Genomic DNA, 23,299 nt, shown 5'->3' on the forward strand with positions numbered 1-23,299 from the left:
CCACATCTTGTGACATTTCACCCGGCCTTGTTATTGATTTCCGTGTGTTAGAATAAAAATACAAAAAAAAAAAAAAAAAAAAGGAAAGGAAAAAAAAACACAATAACATAGCAACAGCATGTATTCAAGCTTTAAAGGCATTCTTTAGAAATAAGACCATCCTTGGCCATTTGCTCCTCTGAGCGACCTGTGACAGACCCTAGTGGGGAAGGAGGACCCGGACCCATCAAAGTACTTTGGGAAAGGGGATCTCTGGATGTCCCTTGTTTTGAGGGTCTTCCAGACATGGAAACAATGCACTGTTGGAGGGCTGAAGATTCTTAGTGAACCATAAAGCTGAGGCACAAACACACACAAGTGTTAACCATATACTCAAGCACAGCCGCAAAAATAAAAATTGTAGCCATAGTGTCAAACAATGGGGTTTTGAAGAATTATAATTGATATTTATTGAACTTACTATGTATCAAACCCTTTACTAAGTGCTTTTACATAGAATCTCATGCAATACTCACCAAAACCATGTGTGGTAGTTACTTTTACTATTTCTATTTGCTAAAAATGAGGAAATTGAAGCTAAGAGATTACGTGCATTCCCCAAGGTCACACAACTAACGAATGGAGCTGTGATATGAACCCAGACTGTTTAATAGTAAAAATATGTTCATAACAAGTGCTATTTTCTTCTGTGTCATTGGAAGGATGACTTTTTTTCCGGTTCCTGTTCTAAACCCCTCTGTCCTTCTGAACATACAAAATTCCTCTATTGTTTCACAATTGAAAGTCAAAGGGTATAAGCCACAATTTGCTTCCTGATTACATTATATTCATATACATCCTGTCAATTACAGTTCTTTACACCAAGCAGTGAGTTGCTCTCTTTGTGTATACAGTGTATGGTTTTTCACAAAAAGTACATGGCATCTAGCCGTAACAATTGACTTGTGTAGCAACTAACACTTCGTGTCATTCGTTTTGTTGATGGTTTTTATTTGTCCTGGAAATAAAGCATCCTTACAATGCTGACCTTGAAGTTTGAGTCAGGAAATTAGAAATATCATGTACAAAGGCACCTACTGTCAACTCAGGACTTTATAAAAATACTCTAACATAACCAATCTGGCTCCTCAGGCCAGGCCAGGCCAGCTGCCCTCCCCTCCACAGGCCAACCCACTGCCACCCACCCACCAGGGCACCTGACGTGGGTCTGCTTCCACCCACTGCACACAGGCTCCAAACCCAGGCACCGGGACAAGCCTAGGCTTTCCAGGCCCTATCTGTCCAATGTGCCCCACTCTACAGCCTCCTTTGCAGGTCAGCCTACATAAGAAAAGTATCTTATGCCCCCATTTTATCACGAAGGAATCCTCTATTATGGATCACTGTTACCAGACCCTAAGTGCAGCAGCCACATGAGTGCCTGGAAAACCATCCTGTGGCACTGAGCCTCTGTTCTGTGATAACTTCCCCCAATTTCACTGTCACTTCTGCTTTCAGGTGCCTAAGGAGCTGTTTATGAGAAATTGCCTCTGCAGGCACTGCCATGCAGGTTTTTTGGAAGCAAAATAGCAAAGAGAGTTGAAAATTGTAAAAAAATTAAATTAAAAAATAAAAAAGACAAATATAAAACTAGTGAAAGGATAAAATGACCTGTAAAGCTGAAATTCTAGGCTTCAATTGATTTCAACCAGTCTCACATGGGTTTGTTTTGTTTTGTTTTGGTTTGTTTTTTGGGGGTTTAGGTTTCTTTTTTTTTTTTTTTTTTTTTTTTGGTTTTGCTCTCTCCAGGTATGTCTGTTTGTAGAGTACACCTGAAGTGTAATCCGTTTCCTAATCTTCTGCTAATGCAAGACAATTCCTAATTCCAACCCACCACCATTACAGTGGCCTTTAATATCGTATTATGCCAATGAATCTGTCAGTTACAAATTGTTACATTCTCCAGACACAAATGATGGGCATAAATTTGGAGAAATCCTATCAGGAAAGAAAAGAGAAATTTAGTAATGGGAACATGCCATCTTCCATTTGATATACGGGAGATTTGCCAAAACAAGATAAGTAAGCTCACCAGAATTTCGACACCTTCTAGGTGTCAAGGATTTTCACCTTTCTTACTAATGTGCAAGTCCTCCTCTTTCACCTCCTAAACTCTCGCCAGTGCTGAGACCTACACTGCAGCCACTGGGAAGCTATTATCCTGCCCTGGAAATCACCCTCCTCATAGTGAAGCGTTTGGCACAGCCTTGGATCCGGGAGCACGGAAGGGCTCTGAAAACGTAATATTTTAATCATTGCTTTTTTAAACATATGCTTATATTGCATTTTCCAGCTAAGGAGTGGTCTCAGCTATCATCTTATCCCACTTACAAAGGAAAGTTCTCAGGCCAACTTGGCAGCTTTGAGCGATTTGGTCGATCTGGAAATCTTTCAGCTCTCTAGTTAACATTCTTCGTGTCCCAATCCAGGTGCCAAAACTTTCGCTGAGCGATAGAACTGCCGCTTAACTGCCTCTCTCACCTGCTCCTGTCATGGAGTTATAACTACTACTATGTTTAGAGCTACTGCAGGAAAAGGATTGTCAAGCCATATGTTGCAAAGTGACTGCTATGTGTCCCTTAGCTGCTTCAGTTGGTGCAACCGTGCTATTTCTCACCCAGCGGCAGTGTTGAGCCCCTTAGATGAAGCAGATAAACCAGGAATTAGCTCAGGACTAAGAGCACAGCCAGGTAATCCATGTACCAAGGGCGACCACACACTTGCTTTGCCTGGAACATCCCAGTAGACACCGATTGTCCATGTATAATTAGCCATTGTGCCCACTTCCACTCTCAAATTCATACGAGTTTGGATAACTATATGGTCACCCTGCTGATGCCTCTAAAAGATCAAGGGACTAGGATGAAATATCTTCAGATGAACACCTACACTGGTGACCACAGTTTGCCTTGCCACCCCCTTGGCAGTTGCCAACAATTCCACCGTTAAAGCATCAAACCAAAATGTACCATAGCTCTAGCATTTATCACACAGTCTGACACAAAGGATATAAATCTTATGATTTTGTGAGATGGAAAAAGGCAAATCACAAGGCATATTGCTCATTCACACGATCCATCTATATCTATTGTATCCCTACCATTCACAGACACTGTACTAGGAACCAGGAATCTACATTGAAGCAGGTGAAGGAGACTCTGCCCTTATGGAGACTGTAGTCTCATGGGAATGGTTACTTTAAGATACACTTTGGGTGCTTTAAGTGGTATAAATATCATGTGTGACTGGGGATACAGAAGGGCCAACTAACCCAGCCTTGAGAAGCATCGGGAGACTTCCTGGAACACATGACCTAACTAAAGGGGAAGAAGTGAGATAGAGGAAGGTTCCTTTCTCCATTTTTTGTACAAAGGCACATGAAGGGAACAGGTAGTCTTCAGCACGTTTCCAGGGAATGCAGAGGGACACAGAGAAAGCTGCATGTGTCATTAGGGAGATTGGACTTGATCCTGGGGCAATGGAGAACCAGCACCAGGCCCTTCATAGAAAAGCGACTTGATCAGATTTGATTTTCGAATGATCACTCTGGTTACAACATCATAACTGTATAAAATTAGAAAGTATTTTGTGTTCTCAGAGAGGGCAGGGGACATTATTTTCGTATTTTATTTGAAGGTATTGAATCATCTATGAAGAATGGTCTCCTTGATAAAGTCAACCATGACTCAACAGTGAGGCACTCTGGCTTCAGTTAGTAGTTCCAGGGTTTAATTTTCTGGTGTCCTCAGCCAAACCACACTAGCCTTAGTTGGACCTCAATTTCCTTGTCTATAAAATATGGACTGTTGTATTCACCTTTCACAGAGAGTGATGTGAGGAACCACTAATGAAAAGCAGCCAACTTAGAAAAAAAAAGACAAGTGTTACAAAAATGCTTAATAAGTCCAAATTACAGCCAAGAAAGATGAACTATGTGTGTGTCAAATGCTCAAGTGTGCAGTGGAAAGGTTTCAACTATAAAATTTTATGATCTGGAGACCCATTTTCACTAGGACTATCTGTCCCAGCTAAATCTGAGGCTGGCGTGACAGTCCTGCTCACCAATTAAGAGATGACAATCTGAAATCACCTCTGCTCAAAGGCATGTTCCTGCATCTCGCCTTGGGCTCACTTCCACAAGAAGCCTTCCCTGAATCTGAGGACACCAGCCCACAATTTATAAAATCACATTCTGAAACTAAGCTCTGGAGGAAATTAATCTGTGGTTTAAATGTGTGGTTTTTTGTTTTTATTTTGTTCTGTTTTTTAAGAATTAGATGGGGGAAAAAAGAATTGCATGTAAAAGAGAGAGAGAGACCATTGAGTCTTCCCATCTATATTCTTCAGATATTGCAAAAGACCAAACTCTTTAGATGGAAATAAAAGAGTTATTGTTAATAATAGCCACCACTCATCGAGATCGGGCTATGTGCAAGGTGCTATTCTAAGTATTTTGCAAGCATTAGCTCATTAGTTCCTCTCCCCAGAGAGTTGTAATTATCCCTTAGTATATCTTATTTCTCAAAACTTGAGTTTGGAGAGGCTAGGTCCTGCCCATCTATAAAGCCACAGAGCTTGAATTATATCCTAGGCTGATACAAATTTAGGTTTATGCTCATTGCCTCTGAACTGCTCTATTAAAAGACCTCTTACGCTGCCATCTTCTTGCTGGACTCTTGATTTGTCACCCCCACCCAGCTCTTCTGCTCATATCATCACTGGCATGTGAAGTTGCCATTTCCAAAATGTGAATCAGTCAGGATAGGAAGGTTAATTTATTTTAGTGGATATGTGTCAGTGACACTATTTTTAAAGAGTACATCATGGCGACTTGCACATCACACAAAATCCCTTCATTGGGTCATGCCAATAAAACCCTAAAAAAGGAATGAGTGATCTGTCCCATTGAACTTGTTCCATCAAGCGCACCTGTCAGCAATTGATGGTTCGCATCACATATTCAACAATATGAGAAACATCCAGAAATTTTTCTGAAAAATGGATCCAACAGGAGGGAATAAAAATATCATTAAAATAAACCGCTTTTGGGTATGAATTGCTAAATTCTATAGTTTCTTCTTGCCATACCACACATCAAAAAAAAAATTGGTCGTGATAGTTGTATCAAATCGTACTTTTTACATCAACAGTATGCTGAGTTTTAAAACTGAGTTCCATGCAAGTTCTGCAATTATAGCTCAGAAATTCTGAGCAAAAATATGATTCAAATTCATGTTTAAATATATTTCTTAAATTATTCTAAGACAATTTTAAAACCATATGCATATTCAAATTCACACAGCACACGCACACATCTATGCTGAACTCCAGACTTGTGTATCCAGCTGCCTACTTGACATCGATCTTAACCATAACGTGTGCAAAGTCATAGTCTTTCCTACACTGTCCCCAAACTTGTTCCACCTGCAGGTTCCACAATTCATTAGGTGCAATCCATCCTTCTAGTGGCTTAGTGTCTTTCCTAACTCATCTCTTCCCTCACATTTCACATGCAAATGTACCATCACATGACCAGTTCATATCACCTCCACTGCCCTCACCCTATGTTAGTCACCAGCATCTCTCACTTAGAGCACTGCAACAGCTTCATAATTGGTCTTCTTTCATCCGACCTTTCCCTGTGACCATCTATTCTCAACCCAGCACTCAAATTGATCCCTCTAAAATTAAGTCAGATCACATCTCTGAGATTATTTCTCTCAAAATCTTCCAAAAGGGTATCATCTTATTTTGAGTAAAGCCAAAGCCCCTTTGATGATGTACAGGACTTACTGAACTCATCCTCTATGACTGTCCCCCCCGCCCCTTGTTCACTCCACTCCAGCCAGGCAAGTCCCCTTGCTGTTACTCAAACACCAGTAGGCTGCTGCCTCAGCGCCTTTACACTTGAGGTTTTCGCTTCTTGTTCCTTCCCAGAAAATAAGTCTCTTTCTCATCTGCTTTAGGTCTTTTGTGTGTGTGTGTGTGTGAGGCTTTCTCTAACCACACAATTTATTTTTATTTTATTTTTCTAATCACACAATTTAAAGTTGAAATGTCTCACGTCAACCCCAGTGCTTTGCATTTCTGTTCTCTGCATTATTTTTCTCCACAATACTTACTACTGCCTGGTAGACTATGAATTTAGTATGTATCTGTTCATTGTCTGTCTCCTTAACTAGAATGTAAATTCCATGAGAAATACATTTCTCTTGTTCTGCTGCTCTCTTACCCAAGACATTCTGTAGCATAGATATTTGTATGAAAAAAAGCAGGATAAAGAGATAATGCAACAGCAGTGGGGACATGAGCATGACTATTTCAATGGGGTGTTCAGAAAAGGCTCTTTGAGGACATAGCACTTGAACCTGACTGTTGAGAATAGGCCAGCTATGCAAAGATCAGGTAATAAAATATTCCATGTGTGGAGACTTTAATTCAGGATAGGTTTGAAAACTTTAAAGAATAAAAAGGACCATAGAGGTAAATTATGGAGAAAAAGCAGACACAATTTTTGACAGACCTGCAGCGGTTACTATTTACTGCAGAATTTTTGCTACAGATATAAGAAAAAAGTGTCCCCACATTTTCTGTCTGGTTGTAGCAGCCTAGATTCAATGGAGGACTAGAAGGGAAAAATATGATAATATCAATTCTTAAAAATAGAAAATTTTTGCAATTCATAAATAACCTTGTAAACAGTGAAGACTTGTTTTACTCCAAAAACAAAAAGAGAAAAGAATCTAAAATTTGAGTGTCAAAGTGGTAAAAAGATTAAGGAAGTTGACAGGAGCTGTATCATAGGAATGGTAAGGAAAAGATTGCATTTTATCCTTCTGGTAATAGTGAGTTTTTGAAGCATTTAAGCAGAGGAGTGATGTGATTTGATTTATATGTTTAAAGGATTGTTTTCACTCTCCAAATAATGGATATGGGCCCATAGCAAGAGTAGACTAGGAAAGGAATTAAGAAGTTATCCCCATCTAGGAGAGATATGATGGTGGAGCAGAGTCTGAAAAGTGATAGAGCAGGTACTGCTTAGATTTAAGGAATGTACTGGAGGTGAAACTGCACATAATGGATGCAAATAGTAAAGGGCTTTTATACCAGATACACAAGGATAACCTAATATTTGTAGGTATAGTCCATCATATCAACAGGCTAAAGAAGAGTATCACATAATCATATCAATAGATGCAGAAACACTATTTGACAAAAATCTAACAACTATTTGTGATGAGAATTCTCAGTATATTATAAATAGAGGGAAATTCCCTGAATTTGATAAAGAATAACCACCCCCAAAAAACCCTACAGCTAATTAACATTATACTTACTGATGAGAGACTCAAAGCTTTCCCAATAAGATCAGGACAAGGCAAAGTTGTTTCCTTTCACCAGTGTTTTTCAACATTGTACTGGAATTCCTAGGTAATGCAATAAGAAAAGAAAATATAATAAAAGGTGTGTAGATTGGGAAGGGAGAAATAAAACTATCTTTATGTACAGATGTCATGGTCATCTTTATATACAATCTGAAAAAATCAACAAAAAAGGATTCCTGGAATAAATAATTATAGCAATGTTATAGGACACAGATGCAAAAGTCAGCTTTCTTACATACCAATAGTGAACAAGTGGGACTTGAACTTTGAAATCACAATATCATTTACATTTGCACTAAAAATAAATATATACTTAGATAAAATCTAATAAAATATCTATGATAGCTATAGGAGAAAACTATAAAACATTGACCAAAACTCTGATCAAAATTCTTAACTAAATCAAAGAACTAAATAAATGGAGAGATACTCCATGTTTATAGATAGGAAGACTCAATATTGTCAACCTGTCAGTTCTTCACACTTTGATATATAGATACCATGAAGTCCATTTAAAAATTGCAGCAAGTTACTTTGTGCATATTAACAGACTAATTCCAAAGTTTATATGAAGAGACATAACTAACACAATATTGAAAAAGAACAAAGGTGGGAGACTGATCTTACCCAACTTTAAGATTTACTATAAAACTGCAATAATCAAAACCGTGTAGTATTGATGAAGGAACAGACAAATAGATCAATAGAACAGAATAGAGAGCTCAAAATAGATGTAAATAAGTCATAAGCATAAGCCACTGATCTTTGACAAAAAATCAAAGGCAATACAATAGAGAAAAGATAGTCTTTTCAACAACTGGTGCTGAAACAACTGGACATCCACATGCAAAAAAATGAATCAAAACACAGATCTTATACCCTTCATAAAATTCAAAATTGATAACACACCTAAATATAATATACTAAACTATAAACATCCCAGAAGATAACACAGGAGAAAATCTAGATGATCTTGAGTTTGGTGATGATTTTTTTAAAAGGCATGGTCCATCACAATCCCAGATTTCAAGATATACTGCAAAGCTGTAGCAATCTAAATAGTATGGAAATGGCACAAAAATAGACACATAGGTCAATGGAACAGAATAGAGACCCCAGAAATAAATCCATGCTTTTATGGCCAGTTAATTTATAACAAAGGACACAAGAATATACAATGGGGGGAAAAGAAAGTCTCTTCAATAAATGGTGCTGGAGAAACTGTATAGCTACCTGCAAAAGAATGAAACTGGACCACTTTCTTACATCACACACAAAAATACACCCAAATGGATTAAAGACCTAAATATGAGACCTGAACCAAAAAATTTCTAGAAGAAAATGTAAGCAGTAATTTCTTTGACATAAGCCTTTGCAACATTTTTCTAGATATATCTCCTCAAGCAAGGGAAATAAAAGTAAAAATAAATTATTGGGACTACACCAAAATAAAAAGATTTTGCATAGCAAATGAAACTATCAACAAAAAGGCAATCCACAGAAGGGGGGAAGACATTTTCAAATATATATTCAATAAGGGCTTAATATCCAAAATATATAAAGAACTTATATGACTCAACATCAAAAAACCCAAATAATCTGATTCAAAAATGGGCAGAGGACTTGAACATTTTTCCAAAGATGTACAGATGACCAAGAGATACATGAAAAGATGCTCATCATCACTAATCATGAGGGAAACACAAACCAAAACCATAATATCACCTCACACTTGACATAATGGTAAAATCAAAAACATGAGAAATAACAAGTATTGACAAGTGTGTGAAGAAAATCCTTGTGCACTGTTGAAGGTAATGCAAGCTGGGGTAGCCACAATAGAAAACAGTAGGGAGGTTCCTCAACCACTTAAAAATAGAAGTACCATATGATCCAGTAATTCTACTACTAGGTTATTTACCTAAAGAAAACAAAAACACTAATTTGAAAAAATATATGCACTCCTAGGTTTATTGCAACATTATTAACAATAGCTAAGATATGGAATCAACCTAAGTGTACATTGACAGATGAATGCATAAAGATATGGGATGTGTGTGTGTGTGTGTGTGTGTGTTATGGGATACTATTCAGCCATTAAAAAGGATGAGATCTTGCCATTTGCAACAACATGGATAGAAACAAAAGGCATTATGCTAAGTGAAATAAGTCAGAGAAGGACAAATGCCATGCGATCTCACTTATATGTAGAATCTGAACAACAACAAAAACGAATAAACAAGCAAACAACAAGAGGAGAAAGAAATTCATAAATATAGAAACAAACTAATGGTTGCCAGAGGGGAGGTAAGTTGGGGTATGGGAAGAATGGATGAAGGGAAGTGGGAAATACAGGCTTCTAGTTATAAAATTAATGTCATAGATATAAAAGTATTATAATAGCATTGTATGGTAACACATGGTAGCTATGCTTGTGGTGAACATAGCATAATGTATAAACTTAATAAATCACTACACTGTACACCTGAAACTAATGTAACATGGTACATAAATTATACTTCAATTAAAAAAAACTAAAATGGCACAATCCATGAAACAAAGACCCAATAAACTGGACTTCATTTAAAATTAAAAATTTCTGCTGTGGGAGACACTGTCAAGAGAATGAGACTAGGAACAAAAAACATTTGCAAAAGACATATCGAATAAAGGACTGTTATACAATACAAAGGACTCTTAAAATTCAAAAATAAGTAAACAAACCACCAGATTAAAAAATGCTTCAAAGGCCTTAACAGACCCTACAGCAAAGAAAAACTGCAGACGGCAAAATAAGCACACATGAAAAGATGCTCCACTTCATAGTCATCAGGAAAATGCAAACTAAAACAATGGTGGGCTATCATTATATACCTGTAGGATGGCCAAAATCCAGAACACTGACAATCCCAACTGCTGCGGAAGATATGGAGCTATAGGAACTCTAATTCATGGCTGGTGAAAACACAAAATAGCTCAGCCACTTTGGAAGACAGTTCGGTGGTTTCTTACAAAACTAAGTGTACTCTTAGTATGGTCCAGCAATTGTGCTCCTTGGTATTTACCCAAAGGGATTGAAACTTTTATCCACACAAAAACTGGGACACAAATATTTGTAGCAGCTTCATTCACAAGTACCAAAACTTGGAAGCAACCAAGATGTTGCTCAGTCGGTAAGTGGAGACATGAACTGTGGAAGAGGCAGAGAATGGAATATTATTCAGCACTAAAGAGAAATGATCTAAGCCATGAAAAAACATGGAGGAACCCTAAATGCACGTTATTAAGTGAAAGAAGTCACTCTGAAGAGACTACATACTATATATACAATTCCAACAAAATGACATTCTAAAAAAGTCAAAACTACAGATACAGTAAAAAAAAAAAAAATCAGTGGTTGTCAGGGGTTAGTGTGAAGGGAGGAACGAATTGGCAGAACACAGAGGATTTTTAGGGCAATGAAATTACTCTGAATGATACTGTACTGGTGGCTACATGTCATGAGAAATTTATCGAAACTCCCAGAGTGTACAACATTCTATGGACCCTAAGGAAAACTATGGGATCTGATTGATGATGATGATTCAGTGTAGATCAATTGTAACAAATATACCACTCTTGGGAGGGGGAGTGTTAATAATGGGGACACAGGGGGTATACGGGAAATGTCTGTACCTTCTTCTAAATTTTGCTGTGAACCTAAAACTGTTCTTTTAAAAAGGTGTATTTTTTAAAATGAGGGACAAAGAGAAAGTAAAGGATAAAACCTAGATTTTTTTATCTGAACAACTGGAAAAATGGTGGTGACAATTCTGTACTGGAAACAAAGGAGGAGAGGCAGGTATTTGGGACTGGGGCAAGAGTTCCATTTTGTAAATCGCTCCACAAATGTTAACCCTTTGAAGACCAAGAACATATGTCATAAACATGTGACTGCCAATTTTTCTTTTTTTTTCTAGACTTTAGAAATAAAGACTTCAGACTTTTGAGATAATATTTCTCCTTCTGTCTTTGTGCATATCCTTGCATTGTTCTAAATTCTTTGGCATATCTATGCATACAAAGAAGTACACTCTGATAGAAATCACTTAACTGTCCAAGGTATGCTCACATTTAAAAAAAAAAGTCAGTCTTGGGAAGGTAAAGGACTGTCGGAGGTGGGGTTGCAAGTTCCACACTGGTACGAGTATCTACAAGCCCTGCAGCAAACCCCAAACTAAACCTTGGAAGAGGATAGGTACATAGAAATTCCCCCAAAAAAAAAAGAAATTCCCAGACAGGTTTAAAGCCCAGATAGCAGTGACACTTGTCCTTCTGATTGAAAACCAGATTGCAGAAAGACCCAACTGTCTGTAGCATCCAGGGCAGATGGAACCAGGAAGGTAAGCTACAAATAATCTAGCAGAAGAGCACTGAAATTATGTTGAAGTGGTTACTTCAACAAAATGCTTCCCATAGGCCACAGAAAAACACAACCACAGGACAGAAGAGAGAGGGAGCAAAGGGAAGGAAAGAGGCTGAGACGACTCGGGAGCTGAGCCTAGAGCAGCCATAGTCAGGAATGGACTGGAAGTGAATGACCTGGGTGAGCAACCAAACACCAGTTAGGGAAACCAGTGGGAATGATTGATGATGGGGAACCAGTAGTTCTTCTCCCCACTCTGCCTGGGCACTATTTAAGCATTCAAGAGATACAAACACAACCCCGTGGGAGGAGAGAAGACTTTGCATTACCTGAAATTTGCATAAAGTCTCCTGGAGTAATAGGAGGCTTGAAATACAAAAATAAGTCCAATTAGAAAAAAACAAAATTACATATTTCGCACTCCTGATTATATAGAAAACCTTATACAATATTTAAATGGTATTAGAGTTTTCCAAAAGACCTGAATTGGTTTAGATTGACAAGGAATGTGAGCAGGTCCTCTGCTCAAATTCACTATTCACCTTCAAAACAAAACTTTCCTATTGCTCTTCTTTCAGTCTTATAACTCAGAATATTTGAAACATATCTTGGGAATGCAAGGTGAGTTTTTTAAGTTATAATCTGAAATTATTTACATGTGTGGATCAAGATTTCCTTCATAACGCCAACTAAAAATAAGATGTAGATGCAAACAGGAGGCTGAAAAAGGTATAGGACTGGCACTGATTTAAGTATTTATGTCCATCAAAATAAGTACACGCTGTTTGTCAATTGACTTTTTAATAATTGATGTGTATTTAAACTTATCAAATGCTTTTAATTGTAATGGCATTTGGAATATTATTTTACTTATTTTACAAATTGGAATGGTTTGAAAATGTCATTTGAAAAAGCACTGCTGCTAAAAATATTTACAAGATACTGTCCTATACGATATTAAAATAATTCGTTTTAAATACAAGATTTTGGCAAATATCACCTTTATTATGTGAATGGTTTCTATATGTCATTATACACATTAGCTTAATACTACTAATAGTAATTATTTTCTTTTTGTATTGTAAGAACACTTAACATGAGATCTACCCTCCTAACAAAAGTTAAATATACAGGACAGTATCGTTGACTCTCAGTACAATATTATACAGCAGAATTCTAGGCCTTATTCATCTTACTGAACTGAAATCTATTCCCATTGATTAATAACTTCCTAATCCCCCTCCCACCTAGCCCTTGGTGACCACCATTCCACTCTTTACTTCTATGAATTCGACGGTTTTGGTACCTCATATAAGTGGAATTATGGAATATTTGTTTTTCTGTGTCTTGCTAATGTCACTTAGCAAAATGTCCTCACACTCCATTCATGTTGCCACACTGTAAAGAATTTCCTTCTTGTTTAAAGCGGAATTGTATTTCGTTGTATGACTATACCACCCTTATCCATTCATCCATCGTGGACGTTTGGGTTATTTCCACATCTTAGCTGCTGTCAATAGTGCTGCAAGGAATATGGGAGTGCTAATATCTCTTCAAGATTCTGATTTTTAGTCTTTGAATGAATACCCAAAAGTGGGATTGCTGACTCATATGGTTATTTCTATCCTTAATTTTTTGAGGGACTTTCACAGTGAATAACTATTTCTTGATTGGTGCTCTGTGCAAGGAACAGTGCTAAGAATTTGCTTTTATTTTCATAATCTTCTTCTCAGCTCTTTGAGGCAGATCCTACTGTTACCTCCATTTTAACATTTGAGAAAACACACTTACAACTGGCCCCAGCCAGAGAGGAAAGACTATGTGGAGCTACCTGACTTCAGAGCCTGGACCCACTATAGAGTTTTTTCAATAATCTGTCAAAACTTAATTTAAGAAAGATAAATAGAAAAAAGCCAGTAAGAGAGCTCTAAACACCAAAATAAGTATACAAGACATGTGTTCCTGAGTCACTTTAGAAAACAGGGGAACTTAATTGATAACCATGTGTCATTTTAAGGACATGATTCCTCCTTCACATAGGTCTTCTGGGTTATGATGATCTGAGAGAAGCTGCTGGAAAACAAAAGCTTCCCACACCTGGATGTCAGAGGCATCTAAGTTTCTCTATGGAATAACCATAATGTGAACGCTGAAGTGGTAAAGGATTTTGAGGTACCAAAATAAATGGAGAATCCCCCTTTATGACATTAGTGAGGCTCAAAAGAGCACAGTTGGAAGAGAAACACTAGATATTGGCAAAAACTGGTCGTGCCTCAAAATTTGCCTTCTACACGTGGGGCCCACAGACCTTGGAGCGTCATATCCACAGCATACACTCTGTCAGCGTTCTCGCCAGCAGCTATGTGTCTCCAGGTATAAGCAACAGATCTCAACTTCTTTATGGCAAGGAGCGTTGGCAAACCCTGGCACATCGGGGCGCGTGGCCCAAGAATGGATAGCAGGTAACCCTGTGGCAGATGGTGCCCTCTGGATTCAGATAATCCAGAGTAAATTACTGTGAGTTTTTCTCCCCATTTGTTAACTGAACATAGCATTGTTTGTTACTATGCATATTAAATGACATACAATATGCAATTCTCTTGCTTTTCCTCTATCCCATATCAACCTCAGTATCTCTCTCTGTCTCTCTCTCTCTCTCTCTCACACACACACACACACACACAACTACAGACTCATCTACTTATCTTCCTTGATAAACTGCTTAGATATCTAATAGATATTTCAAACTCAACGTGATTCAAAGTGAACTTCTAGTCTTCTCCCCACATTGCGCTGTATCCATGAGCTTCACCATATCGGTTGATGGAAACTCATGTAGAAAATCCTGGAGTCCATTTTTAACTCTTCTTTTACTCTGACAGCTGGTGCCCTAGCCTATCAGGAAATCCTGTCAGCCTTATTAGCACATCACATCCAGAATCTGACCACTTCTCACATTCCCCTCTTTACTGTCTCACTACCACCTAAGCTGTCATGATCTCTCTCCTGGATTACTACAACAGCCTCCGAACAAGCCTTCCCTACTTCTGCTCTCCCCTCTCTGTCTATTTCAACACACCATTCAGAGTCACACTTTTGAAAACATAGATCACCCATGACCCTCCTTTGCTCAATACCTTGCAATGCTATCCCCATTTCACCCTCAGGGAATGACTGGCAAGTCTCCACATCACCTGCATGGCCCTCTTGCCTCACCTGCTGCCTGCAGCCACACTGGAAGTCCCCAGGTACACTCCCATCTTTGGCCCTTATTCTACTCATAGACTGTGTGGTCGGAAAGCTCTTCCCTCAACAATACTGAGTTAACTTCCTCAAACATCAAACATCACCTTCTCCATGAGGCCCTCCCTGATTGTCCTATCTAATCTATTAAATTTATCTGCCCTCTACACTCCTAATCTGAATTACCTTGTTCTACTTTTTTTGTTTTTGCATACTTACCCCTTTTAACTTAGGCATTTATCAAATTTTTCTTATGGCCATATTCTCCTGTGAAAAAAGTAAGTTCCTAGAGGTCAAGAGTCTAGGTCTGCATTGTTTCTAATAAATCTCAAGCATGAAGAGCAAGAGCCCAGAGTACGTACGTATTCAATAAATATTAACTGAATAATAAAACAAAATGGATAACACAGCTTGACACAGAATAAATGTTAACTTTCTCTCTCTTCATTGTCTCATGAATGTCGGGTCATTTGCTACAGGGAGCACTGAGGAATTCTTAAATCTCTCTGAGTAGCTCAAAGAGCAGAATCTAGAAGTCTCTTGATTCCTGAGGAAGACTTTGGAACAACTCAGATAACTTCAATATCTTTAAAAAACATTTAACAGAACAGCTGGGGGTGGCTCAGTGGTTGAGCGCCTGCCTTGGGATTAAGGCATGATCTTGCAGTCCTGAGATGGAGTCCTAGGATCGAGTCCCACATCAGGCTCTTGGCAGGGAGCCTGCTTCTCCTTCTGCCTGTGCCTTTCATGAATAAATAAATAAAACCTCTAAAAAACATTTTGCATTTTAGTAAAATAAAATGTTTGATAATGTGACAAGTGGTTGGGGGAAACAAGCATTCTCATGCATTTCTTGAAAGAGCAATAACTAGTTCATCTTTAAAAGGCTATTTCTGGGACACCTGGGTGGCTCAGTGGTTGGGTGTCTGCCTTTGGCTCAGGATGTGATCCCGGGGTCCTGGGATCAAGTCCCATATCAGGCTCCCTTGCGTGGAGCCTGCTTCTCACTCTGCCTATGTCACTGCCTATCTCTCTGTGTGTCTCTCATGAATAAATAAATAAAATCTTAAAAATAAATAAGTAAATCAAAGGCTATTTCTAATACTCCTCAAAATTATAAATACACAGTCTTTGATTCATCAGTTGTACATCTAGGAATTTCTCCTACACAGATAGTCACATATGTATCAAGAAGAATATATGAGAATATATTTTCCTTTCAACATTGTTTTAACAGCCAAAGACAAGAAACAATCTAAATATCCACTGGTAGGAGACTGGTTCAATAAGTTTGAGGACAATTATAATGGAATATTCTGTAGCCATGAAAGAGAACAAGGTAGATGTATGCATACACAGTCTAAGGAAAAAGCAAATCCCAAAGCACTAGGCATCACAAACTTCTATTTGTATAAAAAAAAGTAGATACCCATAGAATATCTCTGAAGAAATAACTAAAAACACAGTAATGACTGTTACATTAGGGGAAGAGAATTGGGCTCTGGTAAACAGTGCTGTAATGGAGGCCTTTGCGCTGTATACCCTTCCCCACTGTTGGAATCTTTAGCCAAATGGAAATGCCATTTATTTTAAATCAATCGAGTTTAAAATTCACCTCTCCCTTGAATACAATGGTTTTGGAGAGTTACTATTCCTCAAAGTTTCTTTAAGTCACTATTTGCTTTTTAAAATTTATCTTTTTAATTTCTCCAAAACTAGTCCTATTGTGGTTTATTGCTCTTACCATAAACTAGGTGTTATTGGAATGGAAGCAGTTTATCATTTTCTCCTTCACTCTTTTTGGTGTGCAAATATGATGATTGACACTGATGATTCCAGTACTAATAATAACCTTGACAATTAGAATCTAGTCTCCATCACATGGGACAGGTCAGGAGTCCTTTGGGGACAGAAATGCTAGCTCTGTTTCTAGTCTCTCTTCCTGCTCCTGTATGGGGTGGGGGGTGGGGATCAAAACACAGCATGTTAGGACACCATTCTTCAGAGGCATGGAAATTGCTTAGGGAGTTGAGATGTAGTGGATTCTGATCTTTATTTCCGGGCCTTTGGTGATCTCACTCAAAACTCTCCTAACTCTGCCTGGGCCCCTGTTTTCCTGTTTGCGAAGTAAAAAGTTTATACCTCCTAAGTTCACACAAACACTGTAAGGTAATGAGCATAATTGCCAAATATAATACACGCCACTGTTTCTCAATCCAACAACAAATGTGCCAAAACAGTGGCAGGAAACCATGTCTTAGAAAACAAAGCTGAAAAAAAAAACCCTTAAAGGTCAAGGATTACAGCATTGACTCCCACTCACTTTAGCCTTTGCTTTCTCAAAGGATGATGTCACTGAAAAACCGTGGACTTGGAATCTGACAAATCAGAGTATAGACCGTTCGACTGAGAGTCCCTCTCAGCCAGGGGCTGGGTATCATTTCTGTGATGCCGTCAGTGCTCCCAACAGAACCTGCAATCTGAGATCACTCAGAAGGCTCCCCGGACCACCCTCTCCATTCTCATGACTTTCATAACTACCCATTCATAGATTCTCATGCTTTTCTATCTCAGACCTCTCATTTACACCCCAAGGCAGGGGCGCCTGGGCGGCTAAGTCAGTTGAGCATCCAACTCTTGGTTTCTGCTCAAGTTATGATCTCAGGACCCTGTGCTCAGCCTGAAGTCTGCTTTTCCCTGCTTTTCCCTCTCCCTCTGCCCACCCCGCCCCCCGCCACCGCTCTCTCTCTCTCTCTCATACACACAAATAAATAAAATCTTTTTTAAAATAAATAAATAAATAAACCCCAGGCATATTTATGCAAATTAACATCCCATCCTACATAGCTAAATGATATCTTAACAATACATTCAAAGCCATTGTTATAAATGTCCCCCTTAAACCTGATCATCTTCCAAGTTCCCAGAGCAAAGAATGGCCCTCTCGTCCAGCAAGCTTTGTAGGCAGAAATTTTAGAACCATCTGTGTCACCTGCCTCTTCCTCATCCCCATGTCCAAGCCATCAGCAAGTCCTCTCGGTTGGACCACCTAACTAGCTCTTTAGCCCGTCACTGTTCTCCACTGACCTTCAGTGCCATCCCTGCGCTAGGCCAACTGTTTTCTCTATCACCAGACCTATTAGAGTAGTTTCCTGCATGGTTTATATTCTTCTCCTGCTTTCCACATTGCAACCAGAGTAATCATGTCAGGCTCATGCCTGAAAGTCCTGAAGGCAGGCACTGTTTTCAGGATAAAGACAAAGACAGGCAGAAAGACATGTATTTCTAGCTTCACATCTCATCTGTCTCTTTTCTTTCTCTTTCCTCCTCTCTCTCTCTCTCTCTCTCTCTCTCTGTCTTCCTCTTCTTCCACCCTCCCCCCAACCCATACACACACATATACAGCTACTCCAGTCACACTGGAATCTCCCCATCTTTCTTACTTGACGTACCTCGTACCTCTGTCTGCCACAAGGCCTTTGCACTTGCAGGTGCCTCTTGGGATATATTCTTTCTTCCCTCTCCATTTTGTCTCTTACTCATCCTACACATTCAGTCCAGGTATCATTTCAACGAAAAAAATCTTCCTTTCCTTCTCTGAGCTGGTTAAACATTCTATCATTCATTTTCCCTCTAACAGGGATCTCTCTATCCTAACATTTCACCGAGTTGCACTTTTACATTTATTTAAGTCATTGTGTGGTTTGTGTGTATTTTTCCACTTCCTGAAGTACCCTGAAAACAGGAACTGGGCAGGTTTTCGCTCGTCATTACACTACTGCCTGGCTCATGAAGGCACTCAGTGAACACGGGGTTGTGGGGGGATAAAAAGATAAGCAAGCTCTAACATTCACTCTGTGCGATCCCAAGCAAAAGCTCAAAACTTCTAAGTGAAGTATCTTTATCTGTAAAACTAATATCAAACATAATGGATATACCAGATTTGAGAAAGGATTACATAAAAGTGTATCATGCAATTTTGAGCCCTGTGCCTAGTAATATATATCGACTCACTTCTCCATAACCCCTCATCTAGTAGACTGCATAATTAAAATGATATTTTCAATAAACAAATAATTTATTAAAGACATGATTTGCTTAGATAATGCAGGGGTTCAAACAGTTGGAGTAAACAAAATATGAAAGACCAATTTTCAGGCTCTTTTGGAGGTTAGAAGTGGTAGAAAATACAGAGTAGAAAAATAAAATGATAATGTGAGTTACACAAGAATATCATCCAACAAATCAAACTTTTTCACAAACCCACGCAGGATTAATTGCCAAATAAGCTAAAAGTACTGTGAGTTCAGGGAAGACGGAGATCATTCAAAGTGGAGGTGGGGAGGACTTGGGTGCGGTCTCATAGAACACAGAGGAGAGGTGGGTGAACAACTGCCAGTGTGTGTGAGTAGGGGGTTGGTCAGCTCTGGTAAGAGGAGAACAAAGGGAACAAGATTACTCAAGAACAATGGGGAGACCAGGATGCCTGGGGCAGGGAGTCAGAGTAGATAAGGCTGGGAGCAGAATTAAGAACCAGGTATATGAAGTTTTGAATGCCAAGGTAGAGAATTTTGACTTTCTTCTCTGAACGGAAATAGTGAGAATATAAACTTGTACAAGTCTAGGGGCACGTGGGTAGCTCAGTAGTTGAACATCTGCCTTCGGCTCAGGTCGTGACCCCGGGGTCCCAGGATCGAGTCCTGCATCAGGTTCCTCGCAGGAAGCCTGCTTCTCCCTCTGCCTGTGTCTCTGCCTCTCTCTGTGTGTGTCTCATGAATGAATAAGTAAAATCTTTAAAATAAATAAACTGTAAAAATCTACATGTATCATAACCATTTTGAAATTAAAACAATACAATATGGCTTCCTCAATTCCATCCCTGAGCTTCTCCAAAATCGCACTTCAAAAGAAGAAAGGGAAGGAAGGAAGGAAGGAAGGAAGGAAGGAAGGAAGGAAGGAAGGAAGGAAGGAAGGAAGGAAGGAAGGAGAGAAAGAGAGAAAGAGGGAGGGAGGGAGGGAGGGAGGGAGGGAGGGAGGGAGGGAGGGAGGAGAAGGAAAGGGAACAGACATCTGGCAAACAGCCTATGCCTCATAAAGGTTTCACGTTGCGTATAAATGTGTGGTTGAATCGTATCTCCGTGACTCCCTAAAGTCTGCAGATAAAGAGCATGTTGGCTTTTAGTGTCTTGGGGGACGTCATCTGTGCTCCAGTGTCTGCCTCTGGCACTCTCTTCACTGGATCTGTCCAAATCACAAGTTACTTGCAAGGCCCACACACACAGCCAAGGGACACCAGGCCCCAGATGGGATGTTCATGTGCAGGACAACAGTCCATGAAATCTTTTGTGAATTAGCCCAAAGTATTCTGATTCATGGGCTGGGTCTGGGTGACCTATTTTGCCAGCTTCACTGCCTCCTCCGCCACGCCTGCCACCGTCCATTGACCCTCAAACCTCAGCATCCCAAGAAACACCTAAAACAAAGAACAAGTAGTCTTCTACGGAGTTAAGGGGACAAGTTCAGTGCGAAGAAAATGATGTGTGGGGTGTGTGAGTGTCTATATGTGTATGTGCATATGCATGTGTGTTCAGGTACGTATATATCATGAAGGCCATCTTCTTTGTATAGACATGGGGAATTTCCAGGTAAATGCAACTTAAAAAAAAAAAACATTAATTTCATCATCAGCCTTCAATGCTCTACTGTTCTGACTGGGTATGCGAGAATATGAACTGTGCACCTTTCTGTGTTTAATCGCTTGGCCTTTCTGAGATTCTAGCATGTGAGCAAAGTCCACAAAATCAAGCACTGTCTTATGAGACTGCCATCCATCTACTCCCTGGTGGAAGAGGAATTCCCTTCACCCCTTGCCTCCTATGAACAACAGCCATACATCTTCCCTTCAGAGGCCCCCTGGCCACCTGACCTCAGGAACTCTTTCAGATTGATTGAACTCCTTTCTCTGAAAGTGCACTTTTGACTGCCAGCACTACCCGTTAGTTCCCCTGACCAGCTCAGGTCCACCCAAAGTATAGCCCCCTAAACTTTTATTCATGGCGTTTATCATCATTCAAGATTGTATATTCTGTTTGTTGTATTTGTAATGTTTGTGTTCCTCGGTGGGCCATAGCTCCATAGGAACACTGTATCCTCAGTGTCCATCCCAACAACCAAACACTTAAGTGATACTCAATAAATCTTTATGGAAGAAAGAAGGAGAGAAGAAAGAAAGAGAAAGATAGAAAGAAAGAAAGAAAGAAAGAAAGAGAGAGAGCGATAGAGAGCGCGAACAGAAAACGCAAAACGAAATCCCCCTAACTAAATACTAACCGACCTCCGCCCACCCCCTCCGAACGACAACCACAATCCCGTACGCCCTACAGAAAGAAAGAAAGAAAGAAAGAAAGAAAGAGTTGGCCAACACTTCCTTCCTTCCCAACTGGCTCCTTTAATACGTATTCTTTCTTCTTATATCAGTTCATGAAATCCCTGGCTAAAAACTACTGGCTAAAAACAAACACCTATTCTTGGTGATTCTTAAAAATAGACAGATCTAGAACGGAGGATTAAAGCCTAATATTTACCTAAGTGGGGCATCATCAAGCTATCAAAAGCCAAGACTGAATTTAAATTTATTGTGTGTGTTACACATGGATTAGTAAGAACCAGGGATATGCAGCTTTGAAATGACATGCGCTGATTATAACAAAGGTAGACACAAGTTGCTGTGAGACTAAGGTGCCAGAAAGGTGGGGTCATACCTGGGGAGTGAGGGAAGCCAGGACACATGAGCTCTTAGAAGTCTCTGGCATTTGTTCTGGGCTTTGAAGACTGGGTGGTGGGATGAAAAATTCAGGGTAGCAGAGGCAACAACAAGGAGAGACCCGGAGATAGGAAAAGCTGATGAGCCAGACAGCCAGGAAAGGTTTGGGGGGACTGGGAAGGGAGGCATAACCCCGGACGCTGTAGGACCCTGAGCTAGAGAGATAAATTCTCTTCGTGATCCCCCAGGGAAGAAGCAGAGAAAGAAGACAGCAGGACCTGGGCAGGTTTAGGGAGGAAACACAATGAAGGACCCCGCAGGGCTGGGGATCCAAAGGACAGGCGCTTTAATACCTGTTATTCCGGGTACCTGGTGGCTCAGACAGTTACGAATCTGCCTTCAGCTCAGGTCATGATCCCAGGGTCCTGCTCGGTGGGGAACCTGCTTCTCTCTCTCTCCCCCTGCTTGTGTGCTCTCTTGCACATGCGCTCAAATGAATAAATAAGATTTAAAAAATATATACCAATTGTTCCATGGTCTGCCTTTGTCATGTTGAACAAGGTTATTCAACCTCTTGGAGCCTCAATATCATCATCTGAAACAAGTAATTTAATACCCACTTCAATATAAAGGCCCACAATAAGACCAAAAGCAAAACACTATGCCCAATCCCAGCCCATAGCTGGGCTTTAAAACACTGTGTTTTCTCTTCCTTGGGAGTTTCATTTCACTTCCTTGAACTCCCCCCCAGTCTCGGTCTAGTCAGCAGCACCAGCCTCACCCTGGTCCCCCATCGCCCCCCCCCCCCAAGGGACCAATGTCAGCTACTAGGTCATAATGGCTGTGGATGACTCTTTTGGCACTGTCTGAATCCAGCCGTCATCCCCGATCTCTGCCTACCTACATGTTTCTCTTCCTCAAATGGGAACATTATCAAAAGGTTTCAGTTCTCTGTTTGTAATTGCTGGGTTAAGGACTAGGTTCCTTTCACCTCCTGCCCAGCCCACATCCTCCCCAGCCCTCACCACAACCGACACTCAAACATCCACGCCAGCAGATGGGAAAAGGAATGTGTGACGTTCCCTGGGAGCCTGGCTATTGTTTGCGGGGAACTGGAAGCCACCAAGCTCAGTGTCCCTCCTCCCTCCTCCCCGCACACCCTGCTTCCTGTCAATCATCCTGGAACACCGAGTGCCGGGCAGACAATTTTGTCCACAGGATGTTTGTTTGCAGGCACTGCCTTCCAAGTCTCAAAGCTCAAGACTTCCGCTGCCAATCCAAACACCAAAATGGGAAAGGGGGGAAAACCCTTGGGCAGTTCTTTTAATGCCTAATACAGTCTATTTACATTCAAAAATAGCAACAGGTTATCTCAGCTTGCAGAAACTGAAGAGGTGAGGAAGCCTGTTCCTTAAAATCCGGAGCCCCTGGGAAGTTGAAATGTAGGTTTCCGAGTGTGGACAC

At 39.9% G+C, this 23,299-nt stretch overlaps 1 long non-coding RNA gene across 2 annotated transcripts in view; it reads right to left on the minus strand.

Moving 5' to 3' along the window:
• LOC102153458 overlaps window positions 1-22,250 on the minus strand; it is a 60,542-nt gene extending 38,292 nt beyond the window's left edge. The window contains exons 1-2 of one of the 2 annotated variants that reach the window (XR_005366765.1): window positions 22,189-22,250; window positions 7,377-7,466 (exon numbers count right to left, since the gene is read on the minus strand). This is a non-coding gene — a long non-coding RNA (uncharacterized LOC102153458). Of the gene's footprint in view, window positions 1-7,376; window positions 7,467-18,524; window positions 18,757-22,188 lie in introns of those variants that run through there. The other variant, XR_005366764.1, reaches the window with a different exon arrangement.
• Between the last annotated feature and the right edge of the window lie 1,049 nt (window positions 22,251-23,299).

This window comes from Canis lupus, chromosome 11 (assembly GCF_011100685.1).
Source record: "Canis lupus familiaris isolate Mischka breed German Shepherd chromosome 11, alternate assembly UU_Cfam_GSD_1.0, whole genome shotgun sequence".
In the NCBI taxonomy this organism is placed as follows: Eukaryota; Metazoa; Chordata; class Mammalia; order Carnivora; family Canidae; genus Canis; species Canis lupus.